Here is a 27038-nt window from a genome sequence, read left to right on the forward strand (position 1 = left end):
AAGCAGCTTCCCTTCTATCTGATGGACCTCCCTTTCTCATTTCATAAGCAGCTAGAATTCCATGTAGCTGAGACATAGTGAGAATTCAGAGATTTTCCTTTTCTTCTATTGCAGATACTTTAGATTCAAACTTGGGGGACAATGATCTTAGAACCTTTTCAATTACTGTATCCTCTTTTATTTCTTCACCCAAATTTTTCATACAATTAACAATCTCATCTACCCGAAGAAAATAATTAGCCACACTTTCATCATTATACATCTTGAGAGTCTCATACTGAATTCTGAGAGTTTGAAGTTTAGCACGCTTTACCTGTTCATCTCCTTCATAGCTCGTGACCATTTTGTCCCATATCTCTTTTGCGGATTTGAAGTGCATTACCTTCATGAATTCCATTTGGGATATACTTCCTAATAGAGTACTGACTGCTTTCGCATTTGTTTCATACTTCTTCTTCTCCGCTGCATCTGTAGGAGTAGCTGAAGGAAAAGCGTAGCCTGTTTCTACAATGTCCCAAACTTCTGTACCAAGAGATTGAAGATATGCAGTAACTCTTACCTTCCAATAATTGAAGTTTGTCCCATCAAAAACGGGTGGCCTGATTGATGCTTCTCTCTCGTAGTTGCTCATGATGAACGATCTACCTTCAAGTGATCAAGCTTCTCTGAAGGACCTGCTCTGATACCAATTGTTGGAAATAACATTGAGAGGGGGGGTGAATCAGTATTATCTAGAAATTTAACAAATCTTCTTTATTTGATCTTTGAATTATTCTTGCATATCAGTACCATAAAATAATGAGCATGAACAGAGAAAACAGATAGTCACACCAAAGAACACAAGATGTAAGGTGGAAACCCAATGTGGGTGAAAACCACCTACTGCAATATGTCTCTATCTTCTTTCAAATTAGAAACTCCTTTTACAATGATTTTGTACTGGTGCAGTCCTTTACCAGTACGCAGGCTGCAACCTGCAGAGAGCTACAACTCTCTCTTGTTTTCCAGTCTTCTCCTGGAAGGGAGCTACAACCCCCTACTTCTTTTCATAAAGCATAAAATGATCAACGAGTATACAACAGTTACAGTCCACTACAGTTTTCAGATCAGTAATCACAGAACTAACCCAGAACACCTTATCAACAGAGAAATTCAATCAACAGAACATCTTAAGACAGAGACGCAGTTTTCCCTTCTGTGGCCTGCGTCGCGACGCAGTTCACCTTCTGCTTTCCTGCGTCCACCCACAGAGATCCTTCTACTGCGCTGCGTGCCGACGCACTGTTCCTTCAACTGCGCTGCGTCCTTTTGCTGCAGGGACACACCCAAAAACACTATCACGCCACGTCCTCTTGCTGCAGGGATGCACCCAAAAACACTATCGCGCCGCGTCCTGTTGCTGAAGGGACGCACTCAGAGATACTATCGCGCCGCGTCTTTTTACTACAGGGACGCACCTGATCCTTAGTCTCTCTGCGTCCCCACGCAGATCTCCAGTTACTGAACTGCGTCCTGGACGCACCTGAGCTTCGTCTGTACTGCGTCCGCACGCAGGTCTCCTGTTACTGCGCTGCGTCCCGGCGCACTTGCCTTTCACTGTACCTGCGTCCCTTCGGGTATGAATGATTTCAAGACTTTAAGAGTAACCCAAACAGTCAGATCTACAGATCTGATCATGCGCCAAAGAGATCTCGGTCCTTCAGTAGATTTGCCTTCTTTAGATCTAGACCAGATCTCACCCAATAAGATATTCAACCAAAGACTTGCCCAAACCAAATGATCTCCTTTGCTTTATATAGGCAAGCTCCTCCTTAAATCAAGGAAAAATACCACGAGCCGACACCATAGTAACACAATACCGTCGGCTAGATACCAAGAGTAAAACATAAGAAACCCCCACGTGGCTTTTCTCTGCCTTGAAAAGTGTGCACTGGGTGGACGCACCTTTTGAACGGCTGGGCTGCGTCTCTGGACGCGGCTTCTGCATGGTTCACCTGCGGGTACGCACCTTCTGAACTGATTGCCTGCGTCCTTCTTAATTTTTCAATAAAATGAGAGCTAATCATCAACCTTTGCTGCTGACATGAAGAACAGTGATCTACCACCTGAATGGGTTGCCATCAAGGACAACACCTGAACCATAATGCCAACAGTGGGTTCATCCCTAACATGTTTGCCACTCTTGTGATGTCTCCTCGGAGCCTGTTCTTCCAAGGATGAATCACTTTGTGTCTCCATCTCATACTCTGATGAATGCTCGGATGCCATGACTGTTGTATGTACTGTACTTAGGCTGCTCTTTGATGATGGTGTGAAGCTAGGTGTTGTTTGTGATATCTGCCACCAAGGGGAACAATGAAACAAAAGGGAGTATTAGGAGGGGAGTAATGTGATTGGAATAGGGTTTATGGGGAGAAGTTTGTTTAGGGATATGTAGGGGGTTTTGGTATTTTATAGGGTAGGGTTTTGGGGTTTTGACAAGGTAGGGTTTTGGGGTGTTATGTTGACAAATAAGAGGAGGGAAGAGAACAGGGTTTGGTAGTGTTTTAGGGTAGGGATAATAGGAAAAATGAGAAAGGGAGGGTAGGGAAAAATGGTAAGTGAGGGAAAAATGGTGGGTGAAGATGGAACCTTGGCCTCAATACCACAATTATGCAACCTAGCAACAATGGCCTTTGGTGTTTTCTTGTGGTTGATTTTATGAGTTTTGTTGCATTCAAACATAGCCATAAAACACCATATCATTTATAAGCTTTGATGAAAAAGTCATTTCATAGAGCTTACCTGTCAATTTAAGGGGCTTCACAAGAAATTTGAGGAAATTTGGCACGGGTTTGGCCCTTTGTGGGTGTGCGCCGGGCGCAAAACCCAGTGCACCACACCCTGGGTGTGCACCGTGCCCATTGAAAAAATACACTGAGGGATGGCTCTGTGTGTGCTGCGCCCCTATGTATATACACCACACTCCTAGAAACTGCCTCCAACGCTCTCCAACATGCACTTTGCCTCTCAAACACTTTGCAATATCTCCCTATGCACTTGATTTGCACAATGGCTTTGATTTTGGTGGAAACTTGTATGTAAAGACTTGGAAGTCATGGGTTAAATTTTTGCTTCTTCAAAACCCATTTTTCTAATGTTATGTTTTGACACTTTTTCACTAACTTAAAGCAACACTGGTTTTCACTTTCCCTTTGAAATTTTAGCTCAAATGATGAAATTTTCGGCGCAATTTGCAGGGATTGCATGACAGGGCATTTGGCCACGGAAACCATGACTGCACCTAAAGAAATCAACTAACGAATTTTTTGAAATTTTTATCACAAATGACACTTTTTGACTTTTCTTCAAAACAGAGTTTTGAAGAACAATCGAAATTTTTCCACATGACGATGAAACTCTCTGAATCATAACTTTGTAAGGGCCTCACTCTGGCCTGCATGGCTTTATTGGACATGGTTGAAGACCAAATTAATTAATCCCTAGACCTAATTATTGAAAATGATTTTTTTCCATTAAAGGACCAGACCTTGATGTCATCAACCTTAGTGATCATTGACAAAAGACCTAAGCTAGTAGGAGCCAGACATGAGGGGAAATGACTAGCATGACCTTTTCCGTCAGATTATGGCATGTTCCTAGTGGAATCCACTTGGGTGAATGGAGCGAGACTCCTAAAATAAAGAGGTTTGATCTCTGACGGAGGGCTGACCAGACTGACTCTAACATGCTATTGGCCACGAATGAATGAGACAGTTTCTAGATATTATAAAGGATGTACTATGTGTGCTACAAGCATGCCAAGTAATAGAAAATTAGGCTTGTATACTCCACTTCCAATTCCTTCTCACCCTTGGGAAAGTGTTTCCATGGATTTTGTTGGGGGATTGCCAAAGTCTAGAAAGAGTCATGATTATTTTTATGTAGTTGTGGATAGATTCAGTAAGATGTGTATTTTGAGACCATGTAATAAATAGGTCACATCTTAACAAACTGCAAAGTTGTTCTTTCAAAATTTATGGGTTCATTTTGGGTTACCCACTTCTATTGTATTCGATTGAGAATATCGATTTGCTAGGAAATTTTGGTCAATTCTATGGGAGTTAATGGAAAAAAAGTTAAAGAAGAGCACAATATTTCATCCGCAAACAGATGTTCAGACAGAAGTGGTCAATAGGACAGTGATACAGTTACTTCGAGGATATTGCAGCAAGCATCTGAAACTTTGGGATGAGCATTTGTGTTATGTGCAGCATGCTTACAACCATGCAAAACATTCTTCTACTCAGAGATCTCCTTTTGAGACTTTTTTTTGTTTTATAGCAAACTCTCCCTTGGATTTTGTCTTTGGTAAAGACATAGTAGTTGATGGACATAGTGATTTGGACAACGCAACCAAGTTCATTGAACAAATCCAGGAAATTCACCAGGCAGTAAAGGAATAGCTGGAAAGAAGCCAAGCAAAGTATAAGGTGTGACATGACAAGCATCGAGTTTAGCATCTTTTAAGTTGGTCATCAAGTTTGGTTGTACATCAGCAAAGAAAGACTGCAAGGGGAAGGTAAAAAGTTGAAACCAATTAGATATGGTCATTTCAAAATACTTAATAGAATTGGTGAAAATGATTTCCACCTAGATCTACCGGCTTATATGCATACTTATTCCATCGTAAATGTTGAAAACTTGTGATTGTATGACCCTTCATTGGTTGAAGATCCCAAAGAGAAAGATTAGCTACCTTCCATTGAAGATCTTTTTCCCGAGTATCTCAATGAGCTATAGGAGGATACAGTTCTTGACAAGAGGATAAAAACTTTGTGATGGGGAAATGTTGAGTATCTTTGAGTTGGACTCAAAGGTACAAATCCAAGAAAAACACAATGGATAGAGACTGGAGAAGTGAGGGAACATTATCCTCACTTAATCGACAACTAAAACCAACTTTTGGTGGACCAAAAGCTTCCAATGGGGAGGAGTGATCCAAAATGGATTCAGTTTTGCCTCCAGATCAAAGTCTTCAAATGTAGATGAAAGTAGGATCAAGTTGAAGTGCTCATCGATACAATTCCAATGGTGCGAATGATGCATAAATCTAAGTTTGGAAAGAGAAGCGATGGTGAGATGCAAAAGAACATAACAGTGAGGCACAGTTGTTGGATCAGTCAGATCAACGAACGAGAGTGACGGAGATAAACAGCTAGGATTAAGTCGTGCAAAATAAAGTCAATAAACAAAGAAATTATACTAACACAACGTGTTAAAAGAAGGATGGAGTGGTCTTCACAAGCGGTAACGGGTATCGCACACACCCTAAAAGTCATAACCAGTATTTCTGAATTCTACACGATTAACCTTAGTGACCAACATGTAGCATGAGAAAACTACTTTTCTCGTGCACTGTCGACCTAATATCAGCCATGCAAGAATCTGCAAGAGATTGCACGACAATCGTCCAATTGGGCCGGTCACATCGAAAGTGTATATGTCTGGGCTAGTTTGTGAGCGGATGACGCGATAGCCATTGGATCGAGTCAGGATTGATCGACGGTGGAGATCGACGAAGCTAGTTGGTGAGTAGGTGATGCGATAGCCATTGGATCAGACGGGACATGGTAATGGAAATGATAAACTTGTATTTATTTTGGTGCCGGGATCTATGTTAGAAAAAGGCCGGACAATTGAGATCAATGCCACAACCACCAGTCCTTTGGTTTACCATATTGCATATATATCCCACATTCACCATGGGATCAAACAGCATATGGTATATTAATATCAAACCAACCATATGTAAAAAACATGTTGAATGGTGGGACTTGGGGAACCAAGCCATCAATTTGTTAATAAACCATTGCAGGTGTCGAACTTGCCCTACCACTAGCGTGCAGTCGAAGGTGCTTTTAAGCAGGCTGAGGCAGTTTTTGCCAAATAGAGGGTTGCTTTGGACCATTCTAGGGGGTCTAGAAGTCACAGTGGACAAATATGGTCGATTTTATACTCGTTTGTCTCGAAATCTCGTGCTGAACACAGTGGTAATGTCCATTTTCTTATTTGAGACTCTATTTTCGAGCTCATACTTGTAACAGCAATTTGAAGACAAAATAAAGAGGTCAGCACCTGAAGTGAAAGGACCAGGAGATGTAGCCAGAAAGTCTGGTGAGCTCCTTTATTAAATTTGGCTGTGTTGATGTGTTTGAATATGTTTTAAACTTGTTTATGCATTTATGTTATTCACAATATTTTTGATTTGTTACACTAAGTAACATAAACAAATTCACATATAGTCTATAATACCTTTTTCATTAATAGATCATCCCAAAAACATTACCTCAGGAAGAATGCCTCTTATATTTAGAACAACTGGACGAGAATCGCCATCTTGCTGCCTTGGTCATCAAAGTACAAAAGAAATGGATCAAATCCCATTTCGATCAGTCAGTCTCCCCTTGCGCATTCTCTGAGGGTGATTTGGTCTTATTATATGACCAAGCTAATGATAAGCTGGGGGCAAGAAAATTAGAACCCATGTGGCATGGGCCCTACATTGTGAAACATGTTTTGCAGAAAGGAGCCCATGAGCTTATTGATTATGAAAGAAATCCTCTCGATAAACCCCGAAATGGGCTTTACCTCATAAAGTACTATGCTTAGGTCATATTGCATGGTTACGTTTGTACATTAATGTGTCATTAATTTTTGTGTAGTGTGGTTTTGTGTGTTAGTTTTCAAATAGCTTTCATGTTTACTATGATTTTCTTGCTTTACAGGTGTTTGTGATTTCCCACATCAGTTTCGCTAATGGTGCTTATCATAGTACTCGGAACCTATCATCCATGGCATGGGATATTTAGGACCCTAACGGTGAGTTGAATGACCTTCAAGGTATTTGTCTCGATCGCACAACTAACAAAATTGTTGAATATAGTGCGGTCATCGAACAATTGTCAGAAGCGATTTCTCTTGACATTAGAGTTGGTTGTCAACCTGGATTCACAACTTGTCTTTCTTCAACTCAACGAGCAATATTCCATCAGAAACCCTCAAATATTGAAAATGTATCTTTATATTCGTCTACTAGAAAGACATTTTGATTACATTTCATATCATCATATTCCTAGATGCATGAATACATTGACAAATGCGTTAGCAAATTGTGTTGGATAGACATTTACGAAACATGTGAAAAGATAAAATAAACCATTTGTATAATAGTAGACAAGAAAATAAAACATATAAATATATGGTGATAATGTTTGATACATCAAAACCCAAAAAAATAATATGTGTATCCAAAATAACATCGACAACTTGTAGGCCTCATATATCTATGGCATGCAAGCCTCAAAAAATGCAAGTGTTGGACCTAGGAACTAATTAGCATGTCATGGTAGCATGATACGACTCATGCAACACGAGTCAACAATCAAAAGATCCAATCTGAGACTCCCACTGTGTGTCTCTAATACTAATGAGGAATGTCTCCTACCCGAGCATACTCTAGGATACCATGAGTCAACCCCTCAAGGTTCCTCATGATCTCCTCCTCGTTTTCACTCCCCTCCTGATAAGGAGTGACAACATCAATCGGGCAGGGGATGTGCCTGGCTTTTGGCGACATCCCAATAGGCCACTCTGGTCCAATGTCTGCATTAACAAGAGAAATGTTATAAGCACATATATACCAAAAAAAATTAAAAATCTCAAAATTAAAAAAGTTGATTTTTTTACCTTCATCATCGAAATCCTCTCCATCTGGTAAGGGCATTTATGGATCTCCTTTGAAGTTAGTGCCACTATATGGCTAGTCCTCCACGATGATCTTCTTTTGTCATAGCCATGAAAAGAATACAGTTCTATACAACATGCGCTGACCCCCAGTGATCTTGGGCATAAAACGACTCTAGTGGGCCATCCATAGATCACATGGCATAGGAGGATCTACCTCAGTTTGATGATACTAGAACAGTGGCACCCATTCCAAGAAAAAGGTCACAAGCACAGATCAAAAGAAAAATTGCTTCAAATTCCTCACCTTACCTTTAGACAACTGGTGCTTTATGTTGGTCTTCATGGCCTCGGCCCAATTGAAGATCTTAGGAGCTGTATAGTTGATAGCATAAAGGAACTTCGACTTGTTGGTCTCATGTTCCGCATGAGACCCCACCACTTTGTTGATAGTCATTAGAAGAACTCTCAATGTGAAATCTCGAACACTGGAAATCTCAATATTCCCACTTTTGGATTTCAGGGCCTTAGGGTAGTGTTCAGCAAGCAATGAAGATATACTTGCCCCAATCAGTTGTGACCCATACAAGTTCACTGGTTCCCCTTTTCGGGACAATCCAGTGATGAAGTATGTATCCGAAGTTTCCAACTCCAGCTCTCATTCACTAATGACAAATATTTCCCGATTAATGTCCGAAAGACTAATTAGGTACCGAAGCAACTCGGGCTGGGCCTACATCCCTGGCATGAGAAATAATTTGAGGAGCCCGCAAGCCCTCAAAGCTTCTAGGAAATTTGGATCATTCATTTCCTGAGTGTCAACATCCTCATGTTCCCGTTCTTTCTAGTCCACCATTTTCAACGATTTCTTCCTACAAAAGCCATTAATTTGAGTCAACAATAGTGCCTGGCCCATAAATTTAGAGTTTTAACAGTGATTTTTTGAAGAAATACGAGTTTCTCCCATTCACATCATTGACGCACCTATTTTAAAAAATAGTTGCACTGACAAAACGACTGGCTTTGTTAATCATCCTCTGCCATTGTGATTTTGTGCCAGGAAGTTGCACCAACCGAGGGTGATTTTTTTTTTTCAAAACCCCCTCAAAAAGTCAACAAGATGGTTAAAAATAGGAAAAAAAGACATGAAAATGGAGCTCAGGGCTTTGGCTCTTACCTGTAACTGACGGCTCAGTGAATGACCTCCTAGATCTCTTGTAATCTGCTTTGGAACAATTAGGGAAAAAGTGAGTACAAATTTTTCACAGCAAGGTGAAAAGGTAAATGGTAAAACCATATTTACTTTTCTTCTTTTTATTCATTTTTTCATGAAAATATCAAGTTTTTGTAAATATTTTAACATATTTTACCTTAAGAACTGGATAATACACTTTACCTTTTTGCGCAGTCGTAGGCGATAAATGTTCAACAATGATGACGAGTCACATTTCAACTCTTTTGTCAACTCGTTAAGCTCATATGAAAAGATTGCTGAGTATTTTTCCCTTTTGACTCGTAAAAGAGAATAAAATGGGGGGTCTGCTTTCAAGATATTTTCTGACCCTTTAAAAGTGAAAAGACGGTCGAGCCCTTGTTGTTTTGAACTCGTTAATGGATGTGAAACATCATGCCCCAAGTATAAGTTTACCCTTTTTTGGGTTCTCTCAAGTATCGTTTTCTACCTCTTTGGGCTCAGGGGACACAAATGTGCGAAATGGGACCATGTGGAGTTTTGTTTTATGTGTCTTTTCCAAACTCTCTCAACATGAAAAAGATACCGAGTTACACCTTTTTTCAACTCGTTAAAGTATTAAACAACATCCGATTCATCATCATGATGAACATGAGCTTCTCCTTCCTAAGGCTCGTTAAACTTATTAGGTCGGATTCGTCTTAAGGATGAACTTACATTGCAAGAATATGTTATCCCCTTCAAGCTTGAGATTAAAAAATAATTGGGGTACTAGCCATAAATGGTGGGGGAAAATTTGGAAATCTATTAGTTGTGTTAGAAACTCACTCTTGAACATAACACTTTCGGTTTCGTGTCGGGTTGGGATATCCTCCTTTGTATTGTTGACCTTCCTAGGTTGGGCCATTAATTTTTGCCTTCCATTTTATCTCTGCCATGTCATCATGACCACTGATCCTATGGATCCAAAAGCTGCCAAACTTCCAGTTGTGTTGTCGATATGTTCAATAGTTGTCCTTCTGCAGTTACACTTACCTCTAATACTTTGTATCACCCAAAATCATTTTTCATCCTTTCGTCTCCTACCGATGATGTGGGAAACATTATGGCCCTCCTTTGACATGGTCGCTTTCCATCGACTTCAGCTCATTATCTAGGAAGTTTACCAAGAGAATCCCTTCCAGTACCTTAGAGCTTGCATGCCCTAATGGCAAGGTCTTCGCACTCAACAACAAGTTCACCTCATTGGCTTTTGATCGAGTGATTTCATGGGTGTTCGAATTCAATTCCTCTATTCACATTCCATGAATTGTGTTGATAGTTCCTTGAGGACCATTGTCATTATTGGTGGTTTCTCTCATGCTTGTTAACAGTTTACATCATTAACTAGTAATCAAACAACTTTCTAGCATGTTCGATGTCAACATATCTATTCACATGTTAGGATTTGTACTTTGATTCGGTCATGTTGGAGTGCAAGACCCTAGACTCAGATCACAAAAGTTTAAGTTGCGAAGTGATGTGACATGGTTATGTTGATATGCATGTCTCTTCTAGATGGATGGCTACGACCAAATCATGAGTTATCATATGTGATCCTTGTCATTATTGGATGGTTTCGACCATACCTTGGTTTCATTATGATCCTCTTTGACGGATGGGTGCTGCCATGCCTGGATCCATTTGCATGATCATTCTCTAGATGGTTGCATCCATGCAACGACTCATGTCTCATTTGATAAAGTTCTAAATTATGTATATGTATATCTACTTGCTTGTGGGTTTTCCAATGGTAGACAATGGTTCCACACACTGATCCATAAAGCATTTCATCCCTCACTCTAGTTTGGCCTTCACGCTTTAGGGGTTATCTATTATACAACGTTTTGTCACTATCCCTGTACTCCCCATTCCTTGATCCTGGAGGACCTCTATAGTGAACCCTACTTGCTTTCCCTTCATGAAGAAACTCCCATTGTGTCCCTCTTAATGAGCAGATCAATTCCCTTTTGCACCATTTCCCCTGAAACTTTTGTTTTTCCCAGTTTACAATACTGGCACTAATGTCCCTTGTCTTCCTCATGCCAATGTGCAGAGATTAGAACTATCCCTAGCACCGACTTGAGTGACTAAGCTGTTTTCCTATTGCGCCAATCCTGTTATGGAAAGATTTTAAATTAAGAGCTGAAGCTTCCAGCTCTAGAATCTTTATAATGGAAGTCTGGTAAAAGGTTTGGTCAAATGGGGTTGAGGATGTTAGTTTGGGCTCCTTTCCCCTATAATGATGGAACTACATCAAGGGATAAGACCTTCTCCCATGAGAAGAGCATCCATCTCCCATCCATTCATCCTATATAAACCTCCATTTTTCCCAAGCACAAGCTAGTGTTAATGTTGGTGTGCTAGTGCTATTTTGGTTTGGAGTAAATAGCAAGCTATTCATAGTTGTAGCTATCTAGTTGTGTGAGGGAGAAGTGTGATTTGGTTTGGAGTGAAGCTTAAAGGGAAGAGCCTTAAAAATATTGTTGATTGAGGCCATCATGGAATGATAGTAGAAGTGTGTGGGAACCTGGTCTTGTCAAAGGAGAACAACAACATCAAGACAATGGTTGTAATCTCTCTTTGATTCAATATATATGAAACTACCAATTGATTTCCTACATTTTTTTCTCATCTTACATATTCATGGCTTAATGTTTCTTGACTTGTTAAGTAGGTTGTGTTAGCTCTGCTATGTTCTTTGATACTTGATGGATCAAAGTAGGTGTTGATCAGTATTGGTTTGGTTGTATAAGGCTGGTAGCAGCTTTTCATGCTTTCTCCTTCATTTTCCCTTTTCTCCTTTTAACTCCCACACCTCCATTTCCACCTCCTCTTCCATTCTCCTATTTCTCCCCTAACTCATTATTTTCATGTTTCTCTATAGTCCTTTGTAAACCTTGCCTAAAACATTTTTCGGCCTCCCAGGCTTCTTTTTATTTAAAACCTATAAACCCCCATTTACCCCTTTTCCCTTTAGTCCCTGCCCATTTTTGTTTCAACATTATTAAACTGCATAAACCTTTTTAAAAGGCTTTTGGGGCGTTTTTTTTGTTTGTTTTACTATTATAATCCCTGATAACCTTTATAACCAAGCACATATGATAAAATTCATAACCCTAAGCTTTAACAAAGCCTGGGCCCGCCCCTTACCTATCACATCACCTGTCATATGAACCAAAAATGTGCGTTAACCGTACCTTTTCTCTCAGCCATCTGATCATCCTGCGAAGATCTAATGGTTATCGCAGACCCCACTCCCATAAACCGCTCGACTGTTAGCCCGCGGGGAAGCGGTTTCCCAATAGCCACGTGTCATTATTTAATTGCATCGCTCCTCCATGTACGTAAACCACCCATCCCCAGTAGGCGGTGCAAGGAAACAACTTACCGCCCTTCTGGTACGGTCCCCCGATTACTAACTTGTGCGCATCTTCCTCGTGCGATGGTCGTTGGATCGATCGCGCCCTAATCTGATGGCTCTTGTCTATCCCAATTTTCTAACCTCCTGATACCCCTCATCAAATGATCTCCACCGTTGATTTTTACGATCCGGCGGTGGATCTTCGTTCATCCATTCTCGTCTATGCCCAATAGCTCCCTAGATCCAATCTCTGCCATCCATTTTTTCATCCAACAGTTAATATTCATGCCCAGTTCATCATCCATTTTCAGTGTATTTTTCAGTGTTTTCGGCCTATTTTGTGCACGCAAGGAAGGAAGAGATGATCCGGAAATCTGCACATGAATTCCTCAGCTACCACATTTAAAGAACAACACAGTCAAGGACGAGAAGGATGATCATTTTCAACTCAATGACTGCAGCAGATATTGAAATGCATTCAAATCATACCTCGCATGTTCAGGAAGGACAATAAAGTACCACTAAATGTCATTTTTTCCATTAAAAAAATCAAACTATATCAGAAGCCCATATCTAATCGTAAGTGCGATTGATGGTTAGTTATGACCCCTCCACACATGGGTATGCAGAGATTTTTTGTGAAAAAAGTCTATATATACCCAAAAGAAAAATGTAGTCAGGTTGATGAATGTTATTTTGGTGTAAACTTCAACTTCTGGAGAGTACAACTATTGTGATACCTATAGCTTTTGGTCTTCATTTCCAGCTAATACAAGCTTCTTTTGCTGTTAATTGCTCACTTTCCACTTCTTCTTCTTTGTTCCAGGCTGTGACTGTTACACATTATTTCATGTGTTGTTGATGTTTAGCATTAGAGGGGCTGTCATCCCACCTCTGTCAGTGCCATACACCAACTTGAAAGGAGAATTTCCTGTGGATTTTTTAATGGTCAGTCTGTCAGCCCATAGTGCATACTTGAGCTTTGAATCCAAATTCTTCTTATTGTCCTCTAACAGCTTTTTAATTATCTTGATCAAACTTTTATTAGAGGATTCGGACAGACCATTTCCTTAAGGATAATATGAGGTGGAATGAACAAGTTTAATACCCATTGAGTCACACATTTCCACCAATTCTTTTGCCCTAAAGGTTGCTGCAATATCTGTTATTAATTTATGTGGACAACCAAATCTGCTGAAGATATTCTCTGTCAAAAACTTCATGACCATACTATTATCAGCCTTCCTTGTAGGAATTGCTTCAATCCACTTAGTGAAATAGTCAGTGGCTACTAATATCCACCTATGCTTGCCACTGGAATGTTGATTGATTTCTCTGATAAAATTTAAGCCCCATTGCTGAAAAGGTCCTTTTGCCTGAATTGGTTTTAGGGGTAGGGATTTCAACTGCTGTTTTCCTTCAAACCTTTGGCATCTGTCACAAGATTTAACAAAATAAAACACATCAGAAAATAAAGTGGGCCAATAGTACCCAACTCTGAGAATTTTATGGGGTGTGGTTTTCCAATAATGGTGCCCTCCACACATGTTGTTATGAAACTGCTGCATAACTTCTTTTGACTATTCTTTATCCAGGCATCTTAAAAATATTCCAGATGGATCCCTCCAGTAGAGCAGATTTTCCATAATGCAATATTTTGTTGTCCTAAGTTTTAAAGTTCTGGCCTGAGTTTGAGTAAATTCTGAAGGGATTTCTAGCTTCAACAAGAAATTAATTATTGCAGCATACCAATAGAAAGAAGCTAGATTCTCGGCCACTAACTGCTTCCTCTGTGGTTCAGTTGTTTCTTCCTTTTCTCCCTGACCATTTTCTGCATTTGCATATAGGAAATCAATGTCTAATGATTTGTAATTTTCTTCAGCCAATAACTTGGAAAGCCCCTAACCTCTGACCAGCTTGGTGGGCTTCAGCTTCCTCTTTGCAATCCATTTTGCTCTTCTTCCATCAGCATCAGTTTGAGTCAAGACATTTTTCATTGCAGCAGAAGGTACATATGCAATTATTTTTGAATGCAAGATATAAACTCTGAAATCCTTTAAGGATTTAATAAGAGCATATTCCTATTTTTCTATAATATCATACCTTAGTTCAACATCCCTCAAGTTCTTGCTGAAAAGAGCTACTGGATGTTCTAAACCTTCTTCATCTTGCAGCAATAAAACTGCTGCAATGGTGTCTTCAGAGGCAAAAGAAAATATGTGGAACTCCTTGCTGTAGTCTGGACTTACTAATGTGGGAGCCTCCATAATAGATTTTTTGATAGAATCAAATGATTTTCTTGCTGTATGAGTCCATTTGATTTCTACCCCTTTCTTCGACATGAAGGTAATATGCTTCACATATTCAGCAAAATTAGGAATAAACCTCCTTACAAAATTTATTTTGCCCAAAAAAGACTGAATACCCTTCTTTAATCTAGGGGCAGACAAAGTCTGAATTTCTTTGACTATTTCTGGGTCAATTCAGACACCTACAACAGACACAATATATCCTAATAGCTTGCCTTCTTCTACAACAAATTGAGATTTTTTGGGATTGACTGAAATCCCAAACCTTCTACACTTCAAGAACACTTTTTTCAAATGTTGTAAATGATTTTGGTGGCTGCTAGAATATATAGTTATTTCATCAAGGTAGATAAGCATAAATTTGTCCTCCTCTCCCACAAATGCTATATCCATAGCTCTCTAAAAGGTGGCTCTAATATTCATCAATCCAAATGGCATTTTGGCATACATAAAAGTGCCCCAAGGAGTGTAAATGCAGTCTTTTCTTGATCATCTGGGTGCACAACAATCTGATTAAAGCCTAAAAAGCCATCCAAGAAAGACATTACTTTGGCACTTGAGACTTTTTGCAGCAAATGCTCCATCTTGGGTAGAGGATAGTTGTCTTTCTTGGAGCATTTGTTTAAATTTCTGAAATCAACACACAGTCTGATTTCACCACTTTTCTTCCTCACCACCACCAAATTGGCTACCCATTTGGAATATCTAAGATGAACTATAATCTTGGCAGCCAACAATTTTTACGTCGTAAGGTGTTCCCTCTGAGAGGAACTCCCCTCCGTGCCGCGGTGTCTCGTTATGGGCCCTTAGATCGATTGTTAGACGATGGAATAAACTCCAACCATTAGATCATTGGCCTTTTTAGAAACCAAGCGTCAGCGAAGAGAGGCCAAGCGTTTGTGGATGAATGAGAGGCCAAGCGTCTGTGGATGGATGACAGAGGACAGCAATCTGAGGTGCCTCGATCCCCTTCGATCTGAACATCAAGGAGCTCTATGAAGCGGATCATGTCCCTTGACGAAGATGGCAGGGTGTGGTGAGGAGAATACCGGGTCAGGGCGAGTCATTTCTCTGCATCTTCATCAGCTTTTGGCTCTTCTGTTTCATCTTCTGCATTGCCGCCCTTAGCTTCACCCTTCAGGTCTGCATGGGCAGGTTATGGAAAGACAGGTGGCCTGCGGCATTCATCGTCTCTCCAAGACTTCTCAACATACCGCAAGGTTGGTTCTGAAGAAGGGGATTTAGCCTTGAGCGGTGCTGGTATTCTTCGAACAAAACCTTCATCGATAAGGGAGGGCACAGGAGGAGGCACTAGCTTTTCAAAGGAGAAGGGCCTACCTTCAACACCATTGAGAAAACAATGCTGCTTAAAGGTGGCTGTTGGGTTTTTACTTCTCTTAATGCTTTTAATTCTGATCATTGCGGGATTTGGTTGGTTAAAATCTTATCGGAGTACAGAGGCATCACATTTTTCTATAGCTTTGGACTGTGGGAGCACTGGTACCCGAGTTTATGTGTATGAGTGGGTGCGGAATGATGGAAAGCATCAAGGGAGTCTTCCAATGGTGCTGCGCCCATTTCCTGAAGGTACTGATGGCAAGTCAAGGCAACAGAATGGTCGAGCTTATCATCACATGGAAACTGAACCTGGTTTTGATAAACTTTTACACAATGAATCAGGGTTGAGGTCAGCCATGGAACCACTGCTCCAGTGGGCTGAAAAGCAAATACCAGCTCATGCTCATAAAAATAGCCCTCTTTTCCTTTTGGCCACAGCAGGGCTTCGCAGGATGCCAAGTTCAGATTCAGAATGGATCCTGGACAAGGCATGGTCAATTCTAGAAGAATCTCCATTTATGTGTCGAAGAAATTGGGTTAGGATAATTACTGGGGTAGAAGAGGCTTACTATGGATGGGTAGCTCTTAATTATATGATGGGTAGATTGCAGAATATGCCGATTTTGGAGACGTTTGGTGCACTTGACTTAGGGGGTTCCTCATTACAGGTGACATTTGAATCTAAATATGGCTTGAATCTGACCATTGGAACAATGGAACGCCATCTAAATGCATATTCTCTTACAGGTTATGGCCTAAATGATGCCTTTGAAAAGTCCGTTGTACTTCTACTCAGAAAAAATTTAAAAACTGACAGTGGGAAATTCTCTGGTGGTCAGTTGCATCTCAATCATCCTTGCATACATGCTGGTTATAGACAGCAATACTCATGTTCTCAGTGTTCTTTCTTACTCCAGAATGGAAGTCCTCTGGTTGGTGGAAGAGACATAAGTAAAGAAGAATCTCGAGTAGGGCTTGAGTTGATTGGTGAGCCCAACTGGGAAGAATGTGAAGCTCTAGCGAAATCAACCATAAATGCCTCTGAATGGTCACATTCGGGGCAGGGACAGACTGCAAACAACATCCTTGTGCTATCAGTGATCAGCAGCAACAATCTCAAGGGCAATTCTATGCTATGTCAGGTTTCTTTGTTGTGTTCAAGTTTTTTAATCTATCTGCTGCTGCTTCATTTAATGATGTTCTAGAGAAGGGTCGGGAGTTCTGCACTAAAACTTGGCAAGATGTTGAGCGGAGTGTTGTTCCACAGCCTTCTATAGAACAATATTGTTTTCGTGCTCCATATATAGTATCACTCCTGAGAGATGGTTTGCAATTGAAGGAACAACAAGTAGTTGTGGGGTCTGGTAGCATTACTTGGACTTTAGGTGCTGCATTGCTTGAAGCTGGAACATTTTTGTTAAAACGGCCGACAGTGGGAGGCCAGGCTAATTTTCACATTTTTGAGAAAAGACATTTCGATTTAGATCCAACTACTCTTACAGCAGTGCTCTTTATGTTCTTTTTAATAATAATATTTGCTTTATCGTGCCTTCGTAAAGGGATCTTGAGGCTATGGCGTAAACCGCATTTGCCTCTTTTTGGACAACACACTTCAAGTGGCAGCCCCATTATCAAAATTCCATCGCCTTTTCGCTTCCAAGGACGTAATTCCATCGGTAATGGAATTTCTCCAAGTCGTTCTGGTAAGCTCTGTAACTAAAACTTTAAATTATTCATCTTCAACAGTTTTTTTTCCATTTTGATTAAATTCTTCCAGATCCATCACAGTGAGTTTTTTGAGTTGACATTTTGATCCAGCCAGAGTGGCTCACCATCAGGACTCAAAAAACACTTGCTGGCTCGAAGCCTCCAAATATCAACTCAAAAAACTCAGTGTGATGGATCCAAAAAAAATTAATCAAAGTTATTCATATCACAGAAGCCTTAACTTAGAAAAAACTTATTTTACCAATTGAATAATCTTGATTGATCATTTTTCTTTTCCTTCACTCACTTGACAATCTGCCTCTATATGTTTTTGTTTATGTTGCCTTTTAATTCTCTTTTCTTTCAGAGGCTATGCATTTATTACTCATCGCTGCATCTTATGCTTATGTCAAGTTTTTAACCTCCGTGGTTACAGAAATGTTGATTCCCCTGCTTTTTCCACAAGTCCGCTGCATATGTTTGCATAAAATTTTCACTTAAGTTTCTTATTGAATTTACAAGTGTTTGTTGCTTGAGTGCCATGCTTGGTTGTCTTTGGTTTGCCAAAGGTTTTGAGAAGATTAATACGATTAGTTTGGACTAGTGCTCAGCTGAGTAATAGCAATAGTTTATAATTTCTGTAACTATACTCATGATGATGATTTGTTCCATGAAAAAATAACACACAACAAAGGATCTGTACATGTGAACCTGTAGTATGTGGAATAAAGTCAGCTCACTCCCGTTGAGGATGTCAATTAATTTTCTCATGTTCCACTAATCTCAACAAGGGTAAAACCACAGAAGAGGCATCCTCAGGTCATGAGCTGTTCAAGACTAAAAGCTCATGGGATCTTGATATGTTTGGCTATTGCTGTTCCACATTTTTCATTTTTGTGATTACTACACAATTAAATGCAGAACAGGTTTAAAGTCTATGAAGTGTTTCAGATGATTGGGAACACCTATGGCAGTATTGTGTGGAAAATGGGTATATTATAATGTGGCATTGTGGCTGCATCTAATGTTTCCTCATAATCAGGTTTCTGGGATTCCAAGTGAGCTGAGGTGCCTCCCTTCCTGGATGCTTTGTTCACAAGGATGAAACCAAGTGCCTTTGATGCACCATTTGCGTGAGTCAAGAACTGTGGATATGAAGAATGGGATACTCGATGACATTCTACATGATATCGTTGACGTTGTTGGATTATGTCAAACAGTCAAAGTGGACAATGAAACATTTGGAGATTCCATGAATTTCAAAAAGCATGCCTTCCTTAAAGCAAATATAAAAGATTTAACACTGTACACAGGATACCTCCCAAAGCTTGTTTAATTATAAAACACATATATTTCTCAAATGTAGAAGTCATACCATGTGTGTGTTCCTTAATAAACCTTATAATAGAGTTTATAGAGATGATCTTTTCTACGGACGAGATAGTCATTTAGGAAAAGAGGCTAACTTGAATTTGAAATGTTGTGTGGTCATTAGTATGTGTCGTAACTATGTTAAAGAAGCGACCAAATTGAAGAAACAGCAAGTGTATTTCCCTGGAGGTACCTTGTAGTACTGAGAAATTATTAATGATATGTTTTTCACCCCTTGTATTTAATATGCAAACAGGAATCTAGCAATTAGTTATTTCGTTTTTTCTATTCAAGACCAGATCCATAGTGCCTAAATTTGCTACTGGGCTAACCTGCATAGCCATGACTCTTTTCAGCATCTGGTCACAAAGGAGTGTCCTCTCTAGTTCTGTTTTCACACCAACACGTTTCTTGGCAAGTGCCTTAGGGCATCTTAGTTGACCCTTGTTTCTGGTCATATGCTCACGATTCTTTCCTTGTTCCCTGCTTGTGAAATGTGTCAAAAAGATCTGAGCTATAACATCAATTGTAACATTGCAGATCATGCTTGTCACTATTTTTTTTATGCTCCTCTTCATTGGCCACTGATCCATGGCAATGCATTCCTTTTCTGATGAGTGACATTCAGAAGAAGTTTTTAACATTAGAATAGTTTGATTCCAATTTTGGTTATAATTTAATACAATGCATACTTCCTCGATCCTGGAAATTGAGGGAAAATTTTACATGCAAGAGATATCGAAGACAGTGCACCTTCGTAGGTAGTTAATCCAGGGGATAACCATCAACATGGTGACAAACTCAACTTGAATGTGTTTCCCGTGTGATCTAGGCTTAACTTTCCCCAACCTCTTACATGCTCATTATTTGCTTATCATTTCCTTTTTTCTCCAAAGGCATTGCTCTAAGTTATTCTTGACAAACGGAGTTATATGGGGAAGTTGTTCATATCATGGACAGAATTAGCAAGGATCGAATAGAAGTTCACCACTTTTGCATCTCTCCAAAAGCTTTAGCTTTGTTTACACATACTGTTAACATGGATACGTTTTGGATCTGATTGGATTTCTTTTTTTATGGGCTTGGTTCTGATGCAACTGACATTTATTTACAATGAGGAATTTCATCTCTTCTTTTCCATTTTCCTAAAGTTGTTTGAACTCATTTCCAGAATTGCTAACTAGTGTGGTTGAAGCTACTATAAAAAACTAAAAAAGGATCAAATAAGGCAATTCTAGGGGATGGGCTGACATCCATTGTAGGAGGTAGGCTGCATGTTCTACTCTTCTCATGTATTATCATTGAACTGAAATTTAAGTCCAGGACTACAGTTTGTAGATCTGTTTCTATTGTCTTTGGTGCTTTGATCCTTCAACTAGTTTCCCCCATTTTATTCTGTCTCATGTGTTGTGAAACTGCCTTCCCTATAAGTGGTTCGGGGGAGAAGCTTTGCTTCTTTTAATAACATGCTCAGTCTACTAATCCTGATTGGATGGGATAGAAATTCATGTGGTCGCCATTAAGATTTCTATTGTTTAGTTTTACTTTACAAGAAGGATTTTGTATCTACTTTATTGATCTCATCACAGGAAACCTTCCAAATTCATTTGTCATGTAATTCTAATAATGTTGTTTATTCTTCCTTGAAATGAAATTAAAACAGTTATGAATCATGATGTTGCAAATTGTATATGATTTCTGTCTGTGTTTTCCCAAGCATCATATTCTGTAATGTAACTGGAATTATTTTTCTTCATTATTTTCAGGGGATGGAAGAGCAAAGATACCACTTAGCCCTTCAAATTCAGGGTGTCAGCAACCATTTGGACTTGCGCAAAGCCTTGCGGGTGGAAGTGTGCAACATGCTGATTCTCTCAAGCACCAGTCAACTGTGTCAGCTGGATTGTGTTTTCCAAGCAATTTGGGGCAAATACAAACTGATACTGGACCCTTGTGGACGCCTCACAGAGGTCAAATGCGGTTGCAGAGTCGACGATCACAATCAAGAGAAGATCTCAGTTTATCAGTTTTAGAGAGCCATGTCGTCAAGTTGTGATGGCTAGAAGCTGTATATAGATTTTAGAGAAAGGCTGTGCTTTTCTCAAAAGTGTACATTACAGGAGAATCTGGAATATCAACTTGTTAAGCGAGTATAGCTTTATGCAGCATCTCTGGGCTGGTTCTTTATGTATTGAGGGGAGATCCCTACAGCACAACTGAAATATATACTAAAATATTGCGAATTGTATTTTTGGTCTCTCTACATTTTGGCGGATGGTTGGATCTTGTTAATTTTATCTGTAATGTTAGCATATTCATCTCGCTTAGCGTCTTTGATGGATATTTGTAACATAAATGCATTTTAAATAACATTTTTTTTTCAACTTCAGGTCTCTGACAGCCAAATGTCATATTATAGAGTTATCATTTTATTCTTTTTGGAAATTTCGAAATCTCTTGGGACCCGTGTTGTTTCCTGGCAGTGTAAAGTTTCTTTACTTTTCAGAGGTTAAAAGGAAGCTTCTGAACACAGTTCATTGGCAGTTCATTCATGTGTTATCTTTAATAGTCAAACTCCAAGTTCATAGGATTCAATTAGTCTCCAAACCTTTTAGACTATTTAAATTTATACCAATTGCAAATAATTATTACAACAACGTACTTGATTTATATCATTCAATTTTTTAATCAGGAAAGAAAATTGATCTTAAATTTAGGAAATGTCATTTTTCGGAGCCAAAATGGCAGAAAATAGTGGTTGGAATACCGTAATTATGCCGTAAGGCGTTCCCTCTGAGAGGAACTCCCCTCCGTGCCGCGGTGTCTCGTTATTGGCCCTTAGATCGATTGTTAGACGATGGAATAAAATCCAACCATTAGATCATCAGCCTTTTTAGAAACCAAGCGTCAGCGAAGAGAGGCCAAGCATCTGTGGATGGATGAGAGAGGACAGCAATCTGAGGCGCCTCGATCCCCTTCGATCTGAACATCAGGGAGCTCTATGAAGCGGATCATGTCGCTTGACGAAGATGGCAGGGCGTGGTGAGGAGAGCGGTCCATCCATTCGGCGGTGAAGAAGGTGACAGAAAACCCATGGTACACAGTCAGCCGAATATTCACACCAGTTCACACCAGTTCTTCACTTGATCGCTCTACTTTGTGGTCACTCATTTCATGGCTCCTCGGCATTCTCATTCTCTGTTGGCGAAAGCTTTCTTATTCTTTATTCTTATTCTTTCCCCCGTTGCAATTTCCACAGGGCTTTGCATTGCAATCAGCCATGCAATTCAAAGAAAAACCAAATATTCTTGCAGCAGATGTCTTCCCTGTACCTCTGGGCCCATGAAAAAGATAAAAGGGTGCAATCTTATCTTTGTTAATTGCACTGGAAAGAGCTTGAGCAATAATGCTCTGCCCAACCAGTTCCTCGAAAGACTTGGGACTGTACTTTTGACTCAAGCTTCTATTCACTAACATGTTTTCGTTAGTCCTCATCTGTAAGGATTCCTCCTCTGTCTCATATTCACTAATCCCTGACTTTCTGGTCCTGTGATGAGTTTTGATGAGAGGATGGAGATCTAGCTCACTGAAACGTCTGTTGTTTACATGGGGAGAATCACCATAATCGTCCAGAGGCGAGTCCAAGGTTAAAACATTCGTGTGGGGGGGGGGGATCTGACCAATGGGGTTTCATCCTTTGAATAGGAGCAATCCGAGGAAGAAAAATCTGTAACATATTCAAATTGAATAGGTTCTTGATAGTGCAGAGTACTAGCAGAATCAGAGAGTGATTTTCTCCTATTGCCAACCAGCACACCACATGAAAACCTCTTCCCTCTGATGCCCTTCAATTTTTTACCTCTACCATTTCGCCTTCCAGACCAGGACCAAGGAAGTCTGCATCCATTTCTTGAAATTGTTTGACAACCCCCAAACTCTTCAACATTTCTTTGTATATCGATGTTGTTTTGCAGATTTTCCTCCCTTAAAGTTTTATGATGATAAGGCCCAATGTAAGGGTCTATAGTATAAGCCCCATTGTCATCTAAAACAAGTTCGAAGCTTTCTTCTTTGCAAGTATTAGCGGGAGAACTAATCAATGAAAAATCATCTTCATCTACAGGCAGTGTAAACTCATGGAAGGAATTCAGAGCTGCAGGATGGTTTTCATTCGTAAATCCCTGGTATATTTTGAATGATCTTGAAGATGTAGATTTGCTCTTTCCAGCAACAAGTTTTCTTTTCTGAAAGTACTTGGGATTTTTTCGGTTGCTTTTCCTTCTATGATATTTGAGTGCACCTTCAGCATCGAGATCCTCTACCAGAGTACTTCCACCAACAAATTCTCTTTTTGAACTCTTAATATTTTGTATGATTTTCTGTACTGTATCATGTATGCTGTTTTTATCAGAAGTTGTCAAGTTGGTATCAGACACTTTTCCTTCTTGTAAGGCCATGGAACTCATTTCTATTGAAGCAGTTAAAGATAATTTTGCATAGGTTATTCACATTAAGGACTGTAGCCTTTCAATTGTTCATCACAGACCAACAGTATCAGAATTCAGTCACAAGTCTGGTGTCGAGATAAATTTGCCACGTCACCTGATTTTTCAAATACAAAAACAGATATCTTAGAATACCCAAAATGGGAAAGCTTATTTCCATTCCAAAATCTACTGTGCTTTTTGGCTTCTCTAAGCTCAGGTTTCTACTTGATGCCTGCAAGTTTCCTCATTCACTCAGTTTTATCTACGTTAAGATACCCATGAGTTCATGGACTCTCATTATGATGTTTTGATCTATTAATTCGTCGCAGAAATCCATCTTCTTTTATCTTACTTAGTGGTACAATTCCATCTTTACTTCGTAAAATTCCTGGATGTACCAATTTCAATGATTTTGAATAATTAAGACTGACACATCAAGGAGTTCTGGTTCAAAATCTCTCAAGTTAGACTCAGTTTCAGAATTCCAAGTCATATAATACGCACACCTAAACAGTTTAAAAGCATTAACGTTTTATCAGAAATTTAAGGTTGAAAAGGCTTTCTGATGAGATTCTAGCTTTAGGAAAATTTGTGCGAAGATAGAATTTCAGTGCCATGGATGGAGAAAGTCAAAGTTATCCTCTACCGCCAGCTTAGACGCCATCAAATATTCCAAAAATTGAGGACTTCCTGTGAAAGTTCACGCTTTCCCTTCATCATTAATAGAGCAAGAAGCAAGAGCTTATCATTTCCCATGCACATGTACATATTATTCATAATGATCCCTATCCATGATTAATACATAGCACATAGCAGTTACAATGACTCTACCACTCAATATAACTTCCAATTGCAGGGAACAACACTAAGAAAAGAAAAGAAAAAAACCCTGCAACACAGAAATTGGACGAAAAATTCTATTATCTATAATAAACTCTTTGTGAGTTCATAACACAGATTATCCTTGAAATGAGAAAAAACCAATAACTTCCCTTTTTGATTCGGAAAGAGTAGGCAGGTTGCTTACTTGAATTTTGAATTTGAATGATGATATTCTCAAAATCAATGCCCAAGCCATATATATATATATATATATATATATATATATATATATATATATATATATATATATATATATATATATATATATATATAGATATATATATATATATATATATATATATTTATAGCACGATTTCCATCTCTACGACTTAATATAAGATTTGGAAATGGTGGCCATCAACTACTCCACCATTAGCAGGCCTGCATTTAATAATATTCAAATTAAATTTTGTGCAGGCCTAATGGAATGGAGTCATGCAGTTTAAATAAACAAGAGAGAACTCTTGTTAAATTAATTAATAGAAAATGCTGGTTGGTGGCAGAATGCAAGGTCATTTTAAGATCAGGAAGGTGACTTTCGTTGTATTGTGGATTTGTGTTGGTTTATTAATCACTTATTCTGACTCATATATGTTGATCTCATTATCTATATGATCCGAATATAAAAAGAAGAGGATTCCTGAGAATAGAGAATATATTCATTAGTTTATAATTTATGTTCTAGCATTATTTGGCTAGCTGACCAAGTCATTTGGACATGGCTTTGCCCTGGTTGCAGGTATTCTTCAAAGTGATCCACTAGTGCAAGTGTTTATCATAGATCTCCACAAAAACAGTGAAGTGTTTATCATAGATCTTTATCATAGATCTCCACAAAAACAGTGAAGTGTTTATCATAGATCTTCACAAAAACTATTAACAGTTAATCCATATGGATATAATTTCGAAAACAGTTTGGGATACAAAATTCAATTCATTACGCCGTAAGGCGTTTCCTTTTGAAATGAATTGCCCCAGCAGATGCCGTGTCTTATTGTTGACCGAGTTTGGGATACAAAATTCAATTCATTACGCCGTAAGGCGTTTCCCTTTGAAATGAATTGCCCCAGCCGATGCCGTGTCTTATTGTTGACCGTAGATTTGTGGTGTTAGACGATTGAAGGAAGTTTGGTCGTTGATCCTCACACTGTCCTTTTGTCTCCCAACCCAATGGCCTCTGTGTCTTCTGAGTTATTGTTCGGGCGGTGGCAGATTAAGCATTCCTTGCTGTCGAGCCTCGCACGGACACTGGAGGCCTTTCCTACGATGGTCATGATTTTCGCCGACTATGAACCCCATTGGAATTGCAATGGAGGGAAAACTCCAGAGGATTTCCTTTCCGTGAAGCCAAGGTTCGAAATCCTGCAGCCCGACGGGATCTATATGCTCCATGGACCCGGCCTCATGGGACTAGGACGGAGGCCCCGGGGTTTCGACGGTCTGCGGATGGGATCTCGTCTGCGGCCAGAAATACAAAGTTGGGTTTCTGCAGTCTGCGTTCTTTGTCGGGTGTTTGCTCGGTAATTGATATTTTCAGCCCCTGTGCGCTTTTATATCTGACGGCTGATCGCCATTAAGATTTTCTTTCAGTTTCTGATTTATTTTTTGATACAGGTGCAGGGATATCTGGGCATCTATCGGATTCTTCGCTGGGGCGTGAGGGTGTCCTGAAGTTGGTCTGCATCTGCAATGCCATTTTTGGTTTCTTGACGGCAATGTCGCCGAATTTATGGGTTTATTTAATTCTCCGTCTATTGACGGGAATTAGAAATGGTGGCCTGGGGTTGTCGTCGTTCGTCTTGGCGACGGAAGCCGTCGGACCGTCCAAGAGAGCACCGGTTGGCATGTCGACTTTCTACTTCTTTTCTCTCGGCATAGCAGTGCTGCCGGCTCTGTCCTACTTTTCCAGCAATTGGAGATATCTGTACGTCGCGGGTTCGATTCCCTCGGCCGTGTATTGCATCTTCGTTCTGCCATTCGTTTGGGAGTCCCCGCGGTGGTACCTGGTGAAGGGCAGGCTGAAAGAAGCCATGGGCATCATGAGATAATAATCATCATCCCTCCATGATTCACATTATAGAAATAATAATTGACATTATCCACATACACAACTCTTGTGATGCATCTTTCTCATATGCTCAGGTCATTTTTTGAAATAAGTGTACTCATCCAATGATGGAGACTCAACACGCATGAGGTACATTAGTCATTTATTCATAAGAATATTTTTCATTTAGTATATTGGGATGTAAAGATTGTGGGTTGAAGTTGGAAATGAATCATGATGCTTGGAAGTTATACTTGTTGCATTATTTCATTTTTGTGGTTATATCCTCCTTCTAGTGAAGTGTAACCATATAGGGACTTGTCCAACCTCATTAAGAATAATAAGCCTAAATAAATTAAAATAGAGTGGCTATATCATTTCATACTCAACACCTTCCATGCATCCCTTTTTTCCATTCCCCTGTCTTTTAACTTACTTAGTGTCATTAGTTTGCAAGTTTCTTACTTGTCTCATTAAACCGATCGAGTATGATGTGTAAGGGTGTCCCTCCATCATCAAAGTTGAAATTTTGCTCATATCCACCAAAATAAAATAAAAAATAAAACTTTACAAAAAC

General features: G+C 39.5%; 2 pseudogenes across 1 annotated transcript in view; both read left to right on the forward strand.

Annotated features, from left to right (window-relative positions):
• LOC149206360 (putative apyrase 7 pseudogene) overlaps positions 1 to 21429 on the forward strand; it is a 121446-nt pseudogene extending 100017 nt beyond the window's left edge. Inside the window, exons 2-3 of the transcript XR_016253039.1 lie at positions 15674 to 17670; positions 20812 to 21429. The product of XR_016253039.1 is annotated as a putative apyrase 7 pseudogene (transcript). The remainder of the gene's footprint in view (positions 1 to 15673; positions 17671 to 20811) is intronic.
• A 4155-nt stretch (positions 21430 to 25584) lies between these two features.
• On the forward strand, positions 25585 to 26462 carry LOC149206361 (organic cation/carnitine transporter 4 pseudogene; annotated as a pseudogene).
• Positions 26463 to 27038: the final 576 nt, after the last annotated feature.

Source organism: Pinus tabuliformis, chromosome 1_2 (genome assembly GCF_031772625.1).
Source record: "Pinus tabuliformis cultivar Carrire ecotype Pingquan chromosome 1_2, CPIR1, whole genome shotgun sequence".
NCBI lineage: Eukaryota > Viridiplantae > Streptophyta > Pinopsida > Pinales > Pinaceae > Pinus > Pinus tabuliformis.